This window comes from Drosophila biarmipes, chromosome 2R (assembly GCF_025231255.1).
Source record: "Drosophila biarmipes strain raj3 chromosome 2R, RU_DBia_V1.1, whole genome shotgun sequence".
NCBI classification, from domain to species: Eukaryota; Metazoa; Arthropoda; class Insecta; order Diptera; family Drosophilidae; genus Drosophila; species Drosophila biarmipes.
This window is the reverse complement of record NC_066615.1, coordinates 14240035-14256985: the sequence shown is the minus strand read 5'-3', so window position 1 is coordinate 14256985 and position 16951 is coordinate 14240035. Positions and strand designations below refer to the sequence as shown.

Sequence of the window (16951 nt, the reverse complement as noted above, 5' to 3'; positions counted from 1 at the left end):
GGCGTCCAGGGTAGTACCGACATTTTGGACTCATCGGGACTTCAGTAGCGCGCCAAACGTGATCAGGAGCAGATCGTCCAGATCACCAAGGATAACTCAGCTTTATCTGAAGGATCGAAGTGGGTGGTTAATTTATAGTGATCATTTGTGAGACAGTTTTCTTAAAACTCCATTATTCTTAAAAATATTCCAAGTAACAAAAACTAGTTAAAAAAAAAGGATCAACTCAGAAAAACTATTATATAGGATCTTATAAAGTGAACGAAGTTAATATGATGAGATTTTTAATGGAAAAATGTGCATAAGAGTAAAATATCCAGCTGCATTTATCAGAGACAGGAGAATATCGGATGTATTTTAGAGACATTTTTTATTGGCCAGAAAATCCTGAATATTTTCCCTATCATTTCCCAGCGGCTTACGCAATCGGAAAATAACGTGGATAGCCAGCCGGGCGATTCCCAGACTCAGTTAATCGCCGAATGCCAAGACCCAAATCGAATTTGATTTAAAAATGTCTTTAGCCGGCTGCTGGTTGCATTTGCAATGCAATTTCAGTTGCAGTTTCGCTTCGCTTACCACCTGCCGAGAGCATTTGGCTTGTACCTTTTTTCGGTCTGGTCTTAATTTGTGGCAATTTGTCGGACCAGAAACCCACTGGGCCAGCCACCAGCCACCAGCCAGCATGTGCGTTTGTTTATGGCTTATTATTATTATTTTGTGTTTAGCCTAATTTCTTGGCAAGCTTGTTGCACATTCGGTGGCTCATGTTAGCCTGGTTGAACTCTTTAATTTGTTTGAGTTAAAGTTTATTCAAATTTGTTTATAAAACTTAAGTATAATAATTATAAAAAAAATAAATATAACATGCACGATCAACATTTGTTTCCTTCAACTTAAAAACTTGGTTCTAGTGCTTCTCAAACTGTAATCCCTGGAACTAAAAGTTCGCATTGCAAAATCCGTCGGTTTTACGGTTTACACCTCGTTCTTCAGCTTTTCCCCCAAACCCTTTTGGAAAATCCTGCATCGCAGTAACGGACACCGCAAATCCTTCACAAATCCCTTGCACAAATACTAATAAGCGCGGGTATTCGAGCGGAAAGCTGTCCGAAAATGGGGGAAAAGCTGCACTTTTGATTTTGCGTACTCCTGGGAAGAGGAAAATGAGAGTGAGTGAGTGCAGGACTGGGGAAAACGCTGATAGTGTGCTGTACAAATACCCCACCCAACTCCATCCCCTTCCCAATGGCCCCTCATCAAATGGCGCTTAATAACATGCAAATGATGTGAAAGTGCGCGGCGAAAAGGAAAGGCGGAGGGAAAACAGCGAATGCCACTTGCACTGCAATCTGGCGGACTGTTCGCCCATTTTCCTCCCACTTGGCGCCCACCTTATCTGCGCTCCTTTTATTCAATGTGTGTCTGACACTTTCAATATTTTTCCAGGGCAAGCATTCGCCAGGAGTAGCTGAATCTTCGCGTGGAGGAACAGGAGCAGCAACATCCAGCCAAGCATCTGATTACGCCCAAAAAATTGATTGCATAAGAAGAGGAAAAAATGGAAAATGGGGGGAATATTTAAGCACCTTTTTGGAGGTTTAAATGGCCTGAATGGTATTTTCACTTTAAAACTAAGTAAATATATTATTTTCTTTTCATCTTCAGAGCTTTATAGTTCCCACTTCAACTGGGAAATTTATATTTAATTTTAAGATTCTGGGAATCGGCCACTACCTTGCAGTCACGTGATGAAAAAACACAGGTGACACAGATCTGGGTTTGGCAGTCAACTATGCCTCCACTCCGATTTAAGTTTCGCTTGGTGTTTTTTAATTTAACTATTTCATGTGATGTGACGTAGTGGAACATACCTGGGGTCGCAGGCAACACGAAAAGAAATTAACATATGACTAATAAAAAGCTGATAATAATTGGTTCAAATTACAAAAAGTAAGTCATTAAATTAAAGGGTTTAAAAATGTATAAGGTTTATAAGAATTATTATCTTGAATATTTACGGATACTCGATTACTCCTACAATCATAATTAAAACGAGTTTAATAAGTGTTTTATGCAACTTTATTGTGCTTATAGTCAAATTAAATATTTTCAAATACCAATATATACCAATTTATACCAATATATTCTCATATTTCGGAGATCTTTAAATGGACACAAAAGTGGTTATTTAAGTATCTACTGTTGAAGTTCTTATGCTCGTAAAATAAATCTGTTTTTTTTAATTTCAGACTAAAAGTTTACTCAGTTCTGGGGAACTGGAACTGTGAGCAAAGTGTCTTTGCTTTATTGTCCCTTTTCGCCGCTCCCATCCTCACCTGTCACCACCCTCATTCCGTATTCCGCATTCCTTATTCCATCTCTTTACCGTCTTCAGGGAGCTGGAGCTGCTGTGGCCAAAAGTTTGACACGTTAAAGGCACGACAACCTTCTGCCCAGCCGAGCCAAGCCAACCCACTGCCACCCGCTCGTCAGGGCAACCTTGAGGAGCGTGCTATTCTTGGCATTAACAACACAGATCCCACACAGATCCCAGCAAGGATGCGGGTCCCCAGGGATTTGTTAGCCAGCCCTCTCCCCGGAATGGAATATTATGAATTACAATTTTCTCAGGTCGCGTAATTCGTGTAAGTGCTGAAATGGCAAAAACGAGGGAGCTGGGGAAAAGCTGGTTTTCTGGCCAGCAGACGACTGTTTGCAGCTTTCAGTTGGCTCTTAACATAAATTTATTGCTTAATTCCGCTTCTAGCTGTTGCCCTTAGTCTACAAAATATTTTGCATAAATTTCCCATTAAGTTATTACAGTTTGACAGGCCTGGAAGAAGAGCTCATGTGGAAGTGTTATGATTTTAATTTAACTATTGCTCAGCTTTATATATCTTAAATTGTCATATTATTAACAAAAAAACATATTACTTTAATTAAATATTAACAATGTGTGAATAGTCAGGAACATGTTACCAATAGCCTAAATAAATGCTACAAATACTTTGTATTTATCTACTGTTTATATATTTACAGAGTAAGGATAAATAAATATTTGCATTTACTCCCAAGCCTATTTCAACAGCAATATATGGATGGAGCTAAATTCCACTTGTTTTTCTATTTATTGCCGGGTGTTACTAAGAGTGTATCCAGATAATCTACCTTTAATTATGGTTTAGCTGCCCGGCAAATACCTTTAATATTTCAACAAGCCACCTCAACTGTAACTCACATAATCTGCCATCATAATGCAGTTGCATAATTGGCTCAGGGAAAATTAATTTGAATATCAAATATCAGTTCGCCGAGCATTGCGAATTGCCAAACGCTTTGAAATGCATTTCCTGCTGGCCGCTTTTATCTTTTCGCTGCTCCTTTTTGCGATTCACTTTCGCTCACTTGGCCTGGAAAATATTTGATGCAATTCTCACTTTCCTCTCCGCCTAAGTATGCAAATTTGTTTTTAGCTGCCGTTTTGGGCTGTCTGCAAACGTTTCCATTATGCAGGCAACGCATGCCACGCCCCTTCTTCCAGCCGCCTGTCCAGCCGTCAGTCAAGCGGGCGGCCTAAAGGGGGGCACGCAGGGGGAGAAGGGGGTCTGGCTGCAACTGACAGCCGGTTTGGGCCAAATATATAAATCACGAGGTTAGTGAGATGTGAACGAAGCGGCCAGCGTTGGACTTTCACTCGGACAGCCTCGCTCCTCCCCCGCTTTTCTGCCTTGCTGAGCCGCCGAAGCTGATCCGCGATCCTTCACGAAAAGGGGGGCTCTTTTTGGTTACTTTGCCATTGCTAGGGGGCCGTCGTAATTATGCGCCGATCATAAGCTCTTCGAATGCACCAGCAACTGGCAGTCGGTATGCAAAGTTGCCAGTCGAATTTCACAGGTGTTGGCATTTCATTCGAGATTTTTTGTATTTTGTCAAATATTCCTTGTGTTTATTTGATACAAATTCAAATATAAATGTCATTCGCTAAGTGCACTCCAGATAGTTAAACAGAGACACCAAGCTAGTATTTTTAAGACTACTTCACGGTACAATCATTTTTTGGACAACTGCCTTAGTTTCCCCTATTGATGTTTGTTTATATTTTTATTTGGCGTAACAAATAATAAAAATTACAAATAAATATAATATATTTTATTTTATTTAATTAGTTAAACATACAAGCCGAAAAGAAAAATACATTTCATTTATAATAATTAGTCAACAAATATTAAAATATATATTGGAACATGGCCTTTGTTTTAAGTTATTCTTATTTTAAAGCCTTTTAATAGATCGTTTTTTGCTCTTTCTGGTTAAATATGATTAAATAGGTGAATGGAAGCAATGGGTCATTGCTGCAAATTGTTAAAATAATATCACTCACAAAATATTTGGCAAAGTACAAGTAAATAAGCGAATATAAATTGAAAAGCTGAGCTAACAATGCTGGTGCAATGATCCTACACTTCGCAGGTAGCTGGCTATAAAAGCCCTCGCACTTCTGCGGCTGAGACACCTTCAGCATGCGCTTCTCATTCGCACTTATCTTCTCCGTCCTCGGTTGTCTCCGGTTCATCCAGGAGGGCAATGGTTACACAGTCTCCTTGGCCAGTGACATCGTCAACCTCAGGACCCCCTCGCAATTGAACCTCCTTTTAGGCGCTTCAATCGGCCCCTTGTCAGATTATGATATAAAAAGACTGCGACGTCTTATCCGTAGTTTAAATCCGTCTGCTGCAGAAACCGAAATAGATAAATAAACATCTAAGAATCTAAGGGAATACCTTTCCAAGGGCATTCTTTTGCTTTTTCTGGGTCGGATATGGGTCTTTGGATAGATAGTAGAATATAATCCATCTTACGGATTACTGTACAAAACTTATACATGTTTTAGTTTAATATTTCCGGAAACGGACTGTGAAATTATATTTAACAAAATAATGGTAGGGAAGTTCGTACAAAAAGCAGTTTATAAGTTTTAAGTATATCCCAAAAATAACTACGTCAGATTTATCGAAAAATGTAATTTATGAGCTTATTGCTCGTGCCTAATCATTTTTCATCCGGCACTTAAAATAGTTACATGTAAATTTGCTATAATTCATTATAAAAGTATTCAAATGCTCATTAGCCGGTTACAAAAAGGAATTCAACGATCCGTCTAATTACGCTCCAAATTGAAATGCAAAGTGCAAGAGGAAACCCCTCCGATGCAAGTGCACTGCATACTAGAGCCGAAAAGCGGCAGCATCAGTGAAATTGCATTTTCCGGCCGCGGCTGCTAAATTTTCCAGGCAAAGCCAAAGCCACCCCCTGTTCATAATGGGGGCACTGCAGCTGACCACCGGGTCATCTTTTGCGGCTCACGTTTATTGACTGAGCATTTTCGCAAAACGAAACGGAGTTTTGCATAAATCAAGTCGATCAAGTCCCCGCTCCTCGCGGGGAAAGTCGAATGAGCGATGGGTTTGATCTAAAATTGGGGGAAATTACATAAACTCACATGTGAAAGAGATTACTGGAAAGGCTTTCCGAGGATTAGCTTGGAAGAGGGTTTTCCCTTACCATCAGGGAAACTTACGTAATCGTTTCGCAGATAATTTGAAACCATTTTATGAACTAAAATCAAATTATATTAATTATTCATGTTAGTTTTTTCAAAAATAGTTCAACTTGTGGAAGTGCAGATAACACACATATGTAAAGAGGAAAACTTAAAATTCCAAAAGGCCAAACTACTTCAATGCTGAAATTTTAATTTCTCTTGAAGTGACCATAACTTGCAGTTTTTAAGCCCCCAATTAGCAAGCCTGAAATCGTAGTGGGCCAATAAAAGTGGGCTCAGACCACTTGGACTTTCAGGTTTTCGCAACAAAAACAAAGCCACAATTTAAGGCGCCTTCGGAAATAACCCTTGGACAACAAAAACGCAAACGAGGAAATTGGGAACAATGGACCGGCAGAGAAAAGCTCCGCTCCCCGAGAAAAACAACAGCAGAGACGATGGGTGATGAGCCGCACGTGGCCTCTGCAGAACCCCCCGCCACCCACCTTGGGCCGGGAAAATGAAAAACGATTCGGGCGCCAAAGGAGCCAGAAGAAATCGGGGAAAAACCTTAAGAGACGTGGGGAGAAATGCCCAAGTGACCCAGAACTTGTGCAAGAAAATAGTCAAGGTGCCCGAGGGGGTCGCCGCCGCTTTTGATGTTTGCCAGCTAATGACGGCGCACTTTTTGTTTTGCTTTGTTTGTAAAAGACAATGTTAAAAGTATTTTTATACATATTTCATATATATATAATTTAAATATTTGATTTTCGAACTGCAGTGTCCGTTTCCAATTGGATGACTATAACCGATAGCCGAGACTCAAGCCGGCAACTAGAACCCAATAAGAACTTAGCACTGGCTCGAACCCGGGGAATAGAGGAGTAATGTATTTCCTCTGCCGCTCTCTTTGGAGAATTTACCAGTGATGCCACCTAGGCGAAAAGAGCAAATTTCCCTGGTTCTTGAAATGTTCGAATCGAACCTTCGATTCTTTCCCATGGTGAATTTCTTCAACTCTCCTGCTCGCTCTCATTGTACATTTTTAGGCTTAGGATAAATGTGGGAGAGCAAGGGAAATAGCTGTATTGCATGTCCTTTTGTTTATGTTTTGAAAGCAAGATTGGGATCCACTGGGAACAAATTCAAAGTCCACAAGAGGAGACAGGCTAGAATCCACAAGGGCAGAATTTACGCAGTCCACAAGGGAAGAAAATACAAAGTCCGCTGATTCAATATCTCTGAAGATGAAATGAAAGTCAACATGAGAGATTGCGGACTTATTCGATACAGACTTTTAGTAATCCAATAATATAAAATAATATAAAATAATTTACATAAATTTATTATAACATATCAGGATATATTAATAATATATACATCTAGATTATCAATGAGAAACATTCTATTGTCGTACAATATAGATTATATCATTAAGATTGCTTGTACGACAACAGAAGTTAATTTAATAATAATTAATGAGTAATAAATAATAATTTATAAATTAACAAACAACAAACAGTGCTAGATAAATTATATATTACATTACAATTTCAAATAAATATTTTTGGTATTCTAATACTTTAAAAGTCTTTGAGTATTTTCATCATTAATTGGGCTTTTATGGTTAGTCGGTCACTCTATATTGGTCATTCTATGTTTAAGTATTGACAAAATTAATTTTTTAAATTTAAAAAAAAAAAGAGTAGCACCCATATTACATCCACTTAAACATTGTAAAGTCGACGTCGCCTAACCTTTTATTAAAAGTTCCTTTATGTAAAATTAAACAGAGAAGTAAGTAATATATAAATATTCACTTGCTAATGTTAATATTTCTTTAATAAATGTATTCTTAAAAGTATAGACACACCTGTATACTAAAAAATATATTATTATTATTATTCTTTAATATTGTTTACGCAGGTTTTATATTCACTTTTAATTTTTAACTTCTATTAGCTTAATTTCGCCGTGCGTTCGCCTCTTTCCGTTCCCTGATCTTAACATAATTCCTAGGTCTTACTTATTTCTACATTAAATCGGAACAGCGGACAATCTCCTATATACTATTCTGCTAACAATATATTTATTAAAGTTAAAACAAACTTTATCGTAAAAACATTTTTCAACCAACACAAATTTAAAATGCGCGCCCCATTTGGGCTCGAATCAAACTCTCCAAGCTTTTTTAAGAGAGAGAGAATACGTGATTGTATGGTTTGACATCGAGCCTCGTGACGTCACGTCAAACCAAGTGAGGTGAAAACCATTTAAAGACATGTCAAATTTTATTTTAAACAAAATGTATTGAAAGATTTCTCATTTTCATCAATATTAAAAAAAAAAACCGAAAGAAATTTCCTACAGAATTTCAATTTTTGGCTGTTTTTCCAGAAACCCGCCTTAAGTCTTGAAAACAACCCCTACTATCTGTACTCTTCTTTCGCTCGCAGCTCTTGCGGCTGTTGCGTCGCTATTGCTGGTCGCTCGCGCAAGTTCGAACAGCTGATTTTTTCCCCACAGCTTCGAACACCAACCAGCAATTGGGGCCTCTGTATAGTTTCTTACTCTACGTTGTTATTGCTTTTTCAACCGCGATTCGTGCTGCATGTGTTTTCGCGTGGTCCGTTGAAAGAGGTTTGAAACACATCGGTAACCGTCAAGTCGCCGGGAAAAACCAATTTAGGTAAAATCGAAATCGAATTTTGAAACAAGTACGAACAAACCGTTAAGTGCGGGTTTTCTGCGGCTCAAGGAGTGCGAGCGAGAGGGGCGAGACAGCCGTTTGTGTGTGCGTGCGAAATAACGAAATAACGGTGCATTGAATTCGCCCAGATGAATTTGAAATAACAGCCGTGATTCCTAGAATTAAAAAAACTGCCAACTGCAGCTAACGAAAAGAGGAACGGAAAAAATAAAACCGATCGAAGTGAAGTGCAAAAACCAGGGGAAAAATAACAAATAAAAACAGAAACCGGTTCGCCTCTGCAGCAGCAGCAGCACAAATCAAAGCCAAAAAGGAAAGAAACAAAAATCAAAGACAGCGCAAGAATTTTTGTTGTTTGGCCGGTGCGTGCGTGTGTGTGTGTGTGCGTGCGTCTGTGTGTGGGAGTTCGCCGCTGTGTGTGTGTGTGCGGGCATCTCGGCGAAGGAGAAAAACGCAAAAGTCGGCAGGAAAAAGGCGTACGCAAGGAAAAAGAGAGGAATTTCTTGTTTCCCCCAAAACCCAGCGAAAACCCACTACGTAAACCCGTTTCCCTGCAAAAACAAAACCCAGGAAAAAGAAGGTGAAACAAGGAACGGACGCCGCAAAAAGTGGCACAAGTGAAAATTCCGTTTTATTATTATTTGCAAGCTGCCGTCTTTTTGACAATCGCCAAAAGTGAAAATCAATTTGCGAGAGCGCGCGCGCAAGGAGCAAAAGGGCAGTGAGAGGATTTTCCTTCCCGCACGGAAGGAGAGCGCGAGAGTGGGCGAGGGAAATTGTCCTTTTTCGGGTCCCCAAAAATACCCAACCCAAAAAAAGAGCACGAAAACTGGACGAAAAACTCCCGGAAAAACAAACACAGCAACAACAACAGCGCGCGCTGATAAACTGCAAAAGTAAACAAATTGCGCCGAAACTCAACGAATTTGGGGAAAATTGCAGCCAGACTACAGGAAAAAAGGTCAGTAACTAGCAAGCGCCGCCAGGCGATTGATTGCCCGGAAAATTAAGTAAATTCAAGTTAGCGCCGAACGCGAGCAGCAAGCGCGTTTTAATAGTCCCCCATTTGACCTTCACCCACGGACACCCCCGCAAATAGGCAGTTTCAGAGTATCAAAGTCGGTGCAGCAGTTAACCCTTCGCCCTGATCACCGTTAATTGGCAGCCCCCTCCACCACGGTCATGGTCAGTAGGTTGTGAAAACGGCCATTTAGCGAGGTGAGTTGCCCCCAGAAGAGGGGAACTCGGAAGTAGTGTTGTGTAATATTCAAAAGATTTTTTTTAATTCCGTTCAGCATGGTAAATTATAAATCATCTATAACTAAGTATAAAGAAGAGGTTTGCAAAGAATAACTTTCAAAAACAATATATAAATGTAATCAAATTATAGGACTTGGAAAAATATCTATGTAATCTCGAGTCCTACAGTTATAAAATTGTTTTCCCTGCATACAAAACTTATTAATCACCAATCTGTTATTTTTCCATCTTAATTGGTTCCTTTTTCTTGATATACTCAACGTTTTATAACCATTAAGTTGGGGATCAACGCTAATAAATATTTATATGTTCTACTAAAAAAACGTATTTTTCTATATTTCAAGTTATCTGTAACTTGTGCTATATAATTGAAAAGTATCTTTTCAATTTTTTAAACTTTTAGTTTTATTTCGAAAGAGGAGACCAGTTATAGAGTAAAAATAAATATTTATTTATTTACCATACCTTGTAACTTGAAATCTTTCTCGTTAAATAACAAATAAACGCATTAGTTCCACAAAAATGTAACAATGAACCACTGTTTCCGTGATTCAACGTAATGTGGACTTTATTGAATTATAGCCTTAGTCACTGGAATGCCTCGGCTGTTGCACCTGATGACAATTTTTGTTTAACTACATGTATCACCTTCTTAAAATGACTTGCAAGTTCTGCCCATAGAGAGGCATTCATAAATTTCGTTTTCTTTGCGAGTGATTTGGGAACTGCAGGCTGCTCTTTTTCCATTACCCTACCCTTACCCTACCCCTTTTTCCGCCACAAATTGAAGTTATCTCAGTTGTTTTTGTTCAACTCTGCTCATAACGTGACTGGTTCTTGTTGTGGCTTATTGCTTTTTGTTGTAGCTTTTGTTGTTACACAAGCGTAACAATAAAATTTCAGACTGGCTCGCCACGAAAATAGTTAAAATTTTATATGTGCTGTTATGATCATGTTTTATCTGATAGTTGTTCGCTTGTGGCACGTAACACGGTTTGTTTTAACTCTTTCGTTGATATAGGGGCGGGATGTTGGGGGCAAAGACGTATATCACGTAGATCTGCGAGCGGAGAACAAGATCCGAGACCCGAGAGCTGGGTCAGCGGCTGCTTTTTGTTTCAGTCGCTTCATGTGGATGCGGCTTAATTGTTCCAAAATCTGATATCACATGCTGCGCCCACAGTTGGTCTCAGAAGTAAGCTTCCCGAAGGGAATACAATCACATTTTTACCAAAAACTACTTTATCCTAAAAATTAAATACAATTTCAGTTTGGAATGAGTTTTTTCTGAGGCTATTCCAATTCCCACTCCTAATTTATGTTTCCCAAAAAACGTTGTATTAATTTACATTTAAAGATTTATTCCCCGCAGAAAATGGCACACGAATTTGAATTTTGCTGATCAAAAGATTTGTCATGCTCTTTTAAAGTTAAGCAGATTAAAATTCAAATATTCAAATGTTCTAGTAAACGTGATCTCATGGCGCTTCTACTAAAATCGAATACTTACAGCTCCCAGTGTTACCTGGGTGCGTGATCTTACTTAATTTAATAAATTCGCACTTATTTCAGTCATGTCCATTAAAAACAATTTACAGCTTTTCTTTTCCCTCAAAGCAAATTGAAAGAAATCTGAATTCGTCTGGCCCACAAAAAGTGACATTTTTGCCCAAGATTTTGGCCAGCATTTCGCCCAATTTGCATAAATTACGTGTGTATTCGATTGATTTGAAACGCTCCAAGTCGAGAAATTCGACTTTTATGGACAACCACCGAAAGGCCCGAGCAATTTTTGATTTATTTAATGAGCAAAAATGCCTCGTCCCCCCTCAAAAGTAATCTCTATCGACCTCTCTCTTCGGGCCCGTAGGCGTAGATCTCAGATTGGTTGGCTGCCGTTGAAGTCTAACAAATTTAAAGCAATTTTCGTAGCTATTTTTGGGGTCAATTAAGTTTCGAGGGGGAGCCACAGATACGAAGAGCCGAGATAGTAGAAGGGGAGTTCGCTGTGGGCGTAGGAGTATTTTTTCTAGATTTCATTTTGGCCAAAGTAAAATTTAAGACCTGAATTAGAGGCAATGACTGCCGCAATTTTTCGTACTCTCGCTGTCCCTAGGGCTTAACATATATTTGCAGTTGGAGGATAAGTTAAATATACTAGTACACGGCGAGAATATTCTGATATTTTAAGAATAAAAAAAAAGGAAAAAATATCTCTTATCTTAAAGGCGTCCTTATGCCAGGGGTATAGCCAACAAAGGTTTTAGTACCCAAAAAATCATATAATTTTTATCTTATTATTATATATTTTCCTCCAAAACCTTTCATTTTTCAGTGTATATTATGGCGGGTAGGAAAAAAAGGACAACAAAAACAAGGAAAATCGATTTAAAACAGATGATTTGGCATCACCCCAGCCCATTTTCCCCCCTTTTCGGCCCACCTCCTTTTGCTTATGTATCCCTGTGGCCTGTTTTGTTTCCCTGACGAAGGACCTCGGCATATCCAGCCCAGTTCCGAGCTCCAGGCCCAGGCCTAATATTTCACAGGCCGTTAAGATGTCTGCGCAAGGGGGTGACGGGTGGCCAGGGTGGAATTTCCCAAGTAGGGACGGTACAGTGGGGGCTGACACATAGCCAACCAGTCAGCTGCTTAGCAGGGAAAACCCTATTTTTAGAACCGACCAAGCTGCGTAGAATAAAAGGATTATTTTTGGAATCAAAGTGCAATCAATAATCAATTAGGGCACTTACGGCTAGGGCTACAATTTGGGGCTATTTAAGGTACTAAATTGATTTTTAATAATTTAAAACCTAGTTGAAGTGGTCACACGTTGTGACTCAAAACAAAAAGTTAATATGTTATACTATGTAAATTTAGGTAAGACTATTTGTCTATTTATTACAACAGCTCCTAGGTTTAATTACTAGTAGATTATTATTATTATTAGATTACTATTTTTAAGATCTCTCTATTGAAAGCTCAACCATTTTTTGTGTTTACTTGCCAAGTAATGGGAGTCGTTATAGGTTAATGACCCTAGTATTTTTCTTTCGTCAACTCAGCTTCACTGTAATGCCCCTCACTTGCCCTTCGCTCAACTTCTTGCCTCTGTTCTCTGGCCCAACTTTATTTCTCTTCTGGTTTTCGCTCCTGTTTCTTTGGGCTGTTTTTGTTTTCATTTATTTGCCTTGTGCCAAATTCTCGCTGAACTTTTGAGGCCCCCAGAACAGCTGTGCGGCCTGCCCGGGCCTCGAAGTACATATCTCTTTCCATCTCTCAGTTTTCCCGGAGTTTTCCGGGCTCCGCTCTCCGGCTGGTGTCCTGTCATTAACACTAGCAGCGCCATCGGCAGAGGCGTCGGCAGCGGATGATGCGGATTTAATGAGCAAATGATTAGCATTTTTATGTTCCGCCCACTGTTCGAAAAGCCGGGGAAGTCCCTCTGAAGAGCGCATTGAAAATACGGCCGACTTCTGCTAAGCTGGGAAAACTTAATAGTTGGCGTTTTCCCTCTATTTTCTATCTGCCCGCCTTTTGTCTGTCACTGCACTGATAAGGGAAGGTGATAAAGGGAATCAACTGGGGCTCGGGGGAGGAGGGTTAAATGGGGCACGTGCAACGGATTGTGGCACAGCAATGAAGCACCCGGGCGAAAGCCCTTAAGCGAGTCCAAATTAATGATCCCAACGCAGATTTATGGCTAGCCAGATAAGAGGAAATGGTGAAAATGGAAAAAGGTGAAAGAAATCGAAAGAGTAGTGCAAAAAATTGTACAAGTTGAGTCTTTACATTTCCGTAAGGGTATTATTGCCTTTCAGAATTTGTTTTAAAAAGTTAGTTACTAGCTATTTGGGAAATGCGTTTACTAGTGTAACTAAATGCAACACATAGAGTGCTTCATTAATTAGTAAGTAATTAATTACCTTCACTACTTTGCTTTCCAAATTAGCTTTTACTCGTGTGCAATTTTCTAAAGTTCTCCAAAAAGGATGAACAAATCCTTGAACCAAATACTGTACCAAATGGAGCACTGAACGGAAATGTTTGGGAAAACGCAATCGCATTACCGCTCACCGTTCAGCTCCCCCCTCTCCGCCAAATCAGTGAAAAGCAAAGTTCGAACTTTTGACGGGTCGAACAATGGAATCCAATGGCCAGAGCCAAGCCCTAGACTCCGGTTTCGCCTGCATCCTGTCGGCGGCACTCGCAAATGAAATTAACTTGGGCCTCCGCCCCCTTTGTCACCCTGTGATTTCACTGCATAATGCAATTAAAAAAGCAAATAAAAAATATCGAACAGAAAACGCTTTTCCTTCTGCTTTCCCACACGAGAAAAAAACGACCAAAAGCAGAGGGAAAAAAATCAATAAGAGCATGGGGCGTATGGTAAAAAAAATCTGCCACCACAATGCGCAACAACAACAACTACTGAGGATGGTCCGTTGTGGGAAAGTCAGCAAGGAAAATCAATCTGGCACAAGGATAAAACTACACGTACGGGCACTAAATGTGGCCCACATATTATAGATACGATGCAAGGGACACGTGTCCCCAAAGCGCAGAATGCAAAACTTTTTTGGGGCACATTATGGGCGTGAATCAGGTGTAATGGCAAAGCATTTTTCAAGTGGAACGTATGCCTGGTGAATAATTCAGAGATATGTGCTACATGAACTGGCGCAATTTGTATTTGCAGTCGAAGCGTTAAGACTTGGATTTTATGCAGAATATTTTCATCAAAAACTCTAATTTTGACCCCATTTTCTGTGGCATGGTCACACCGCTCTTTAATTTTCAGATATTCATATCTATTTTATTTGAGAATTTAATTTTATTCAGATACTTTTACTTAAAATTGGATTAAACCATTAAAACAAATATAAAATTCTGAGTAAATGGGTAAACATATTTTTTGTTTCCTTTTAGCAAGACAATGACACATAAATAAAGTTATTAATTTCACAACTTTGCTCTCAAAACAAGTTTGATATATTTGCAAATCATTATTATGTATACTTAATTCTGAAAGAGATAAGGCTTTGTATAGTAAAGCATGCCGGATTTATTATCTTCAAGTGTGCTTTAAAAATATTACGCGACAATGATTCATTTATTCACTTTGACTAAATTCTGCTGAGCTCAGTTGGTTTCCAGTTCTGTGGGGGTATCGATAAGATGCCCCAAGGAAATCCCTATCAATACTCCCCAGTGTCGTATATTATATGTGCAAATAACTTTTTATTTCAATTGCAAATTGTATAATTGTTTGTTCTGAGAGGGAGTTTTGCTCGATAATGCAGCGCAAGTTTTGGAATAATCTGCCACGCGCGCTTCCTCTGCGGCTTTGAGTCAAGGTTAACTGGTGCAAGTCGATAGCTTGGGTTCATTGCCAATAAAAAAGGGCGAATCGGGGGTCTATAAGTGGGTGTATGGACGGGATACATGCGCCAACAAGATTGTTTATCAAAGCCTTCTCGCCCAGGAATTTTATGCTAATTTTGGCCCTTCTGCATAAATTTTGTTCATGATTTTCTGCTGAAACAATTTATTTTTTACTTTGATGTTGTTTTTAATCGTTTTGGAATTCGTAGAAGCAGCAATATAAATTATGAATAATTAACAGAGGTTTATAGGTTGCAATGGGACACATTAAATTAGAGTTTGCTACTAGAAAAACCATACAAAATTACCCTTAAATTCCATTTAATGCCCTTAAACTTGACTATTTCTTGGGCAAATCGCTCAAATCACTTGTGGAATTATTAATGTAATCATAGTCAAATCAAAGCGGCATTACCATGACTAAAACAGCAACGAAATGCCAATGTTTATGGCAGGCTATTTAAGGGGAAAAAGCAAAATCGCCTGCAGTTGTGGTAAATCAACATTTTCATCGGCCGACGATAGAATTTTGCTTTTGTCTTAGCTGAACCCTTGGCACGACATTCGTGGCTTAGTTGTGGGTGGGTGGAAGGGAGCTGTTGGCGGTGCAATAAATAAGTTTTGGCCAACAAAAATAGGAAGAGTAGAAGCCAAGAACGTGCCAAAGTTGAACAAATAAAGAGCCAGATTGACGGAGGGGGGAGCATTATGAGCACGGGGATTAACAGAGAACAGAGAAGAAAGTTGAATTATGAAGAAAGTTGCGCTAGAACTTTCTCATCTGTGAATTCAATTAAAGTTTGGCTCTAAGCTAAATCGAGTTAATTTGTAATAATTTTTGCAATCAAATTAAAATGAAATTTCCAACGTTTCAGGCACACTATCTGTCAAGTGGTTAAGGAATACCAACAGTAAATTATGAATTAAAATTACAATAAATTTCCCCACGAATGAATCTAGATGAAAAAGTTGAGGCAAAAGATTCAGCGAAATAAAAACCGCAAACAATAATAAATTTCTTCATTCGGATCTGAATTTCCTCTCAACTTTTCTCCACAAAAAAAGAAACGGCAGAGCGAAAAAATATATTCATAGTTTTATTTCCGCTTCTTAAGTGCAACTAAATTACGCTAATTGCTGCTGGCCAAGAGCACAGAGTGCGCTTGAAAAGGCATAAAACAAAGCGAAATGGCCAAGAAATGTGGAAGTGGAAAAAGCAACAGAAAAGTGCGGAATTGGTAGGAAAAGCAATACTTAATTTATGAGTTATGCAAGTCTGACCGTGATTTTTCCAGCCGGGAAACTTTTGTTTAGAAAGTGTCGCCGTAGAAATGAAACGAAATTAAATGCTAAAAAACGAACCTTCCCCAAACCCAAGAGCTCTTTAATGGCCAAAACGAAAAAAAGCTCAAAGAAAATAAACGAAATGGAAATCAAATAGAAATCAATGGACAAAACGAAACGAAAGTGAGGAATTTGTTTTCTGGGTGTGTCTGGGCCGGTCTTCAATTTCTCATTTCTTTGGCAATTTTTATTTTCTTGTCTCGAAATTCGTTCCCCTGTGACGATAAGGACTCCACATCAGAAAACAGAAAATTCATAATTAATTTTTGATGGGACAAGCAGGAAATTTTTGCCGAAAGAATGACACGAAACAAGACGAAAAGCGTCAGAGAAGTGAAAAATTGGCTTAAATATTTTATAAGCTGAGCGGCATTTATCAAAATTATTTGGCACAGCGAGAGCTTAAGGAAAAAGAGTACAAAAAATAAGCTCATCAACACTAGACCACAAGATAGGGGTTTTCTGGAAAAATGGCGAAGGAAGTTAGGATTATTTTTTTAAGACATAATAATAAATTTGATTGATGATTAATGATGAACTTCAGAAATATTAATTTAAAATTTAATAAGAAAAATTAGAAGTGTAAATATTTTAAAGGTTGGTTCTTATATAATATAAAATATGATATAACAAATAAAGATATAATAAAAAATCACATAATGTGGTAGAATGAAGATATTTTTTTTTAGAAACCTGAAGATTTTTTT

The 16951-nt window shown here is 38.7% G+C and overlaps 1 protein-coding gene across 4 annotated transcripts in view; it reads left to right on the top strand.

Annotated features, from left to right (window-relative positions):
• Nucleotides 1-8129: 8129 nt before the first annotated feature.
• The window catches only part of LOC108036903 (AF4/FMR2 family member lilli), a 67628-nt gene continuing 58806 nt past the window's right edge, over nucleotides 8130-16951 (top strand). For all 4 annotated transcript variants that reach the window (XM_050887855.1, XM_050887854.1, XM_017113290.3 and 1 more), the window contains exon 1: nucleotides 8130-9216. The gene's annotated coding sequence lies outside the window, so the exon portion shown is untranslated. The remainder of the gene's footprint in view (nucleotides 9217-16951) is intronic.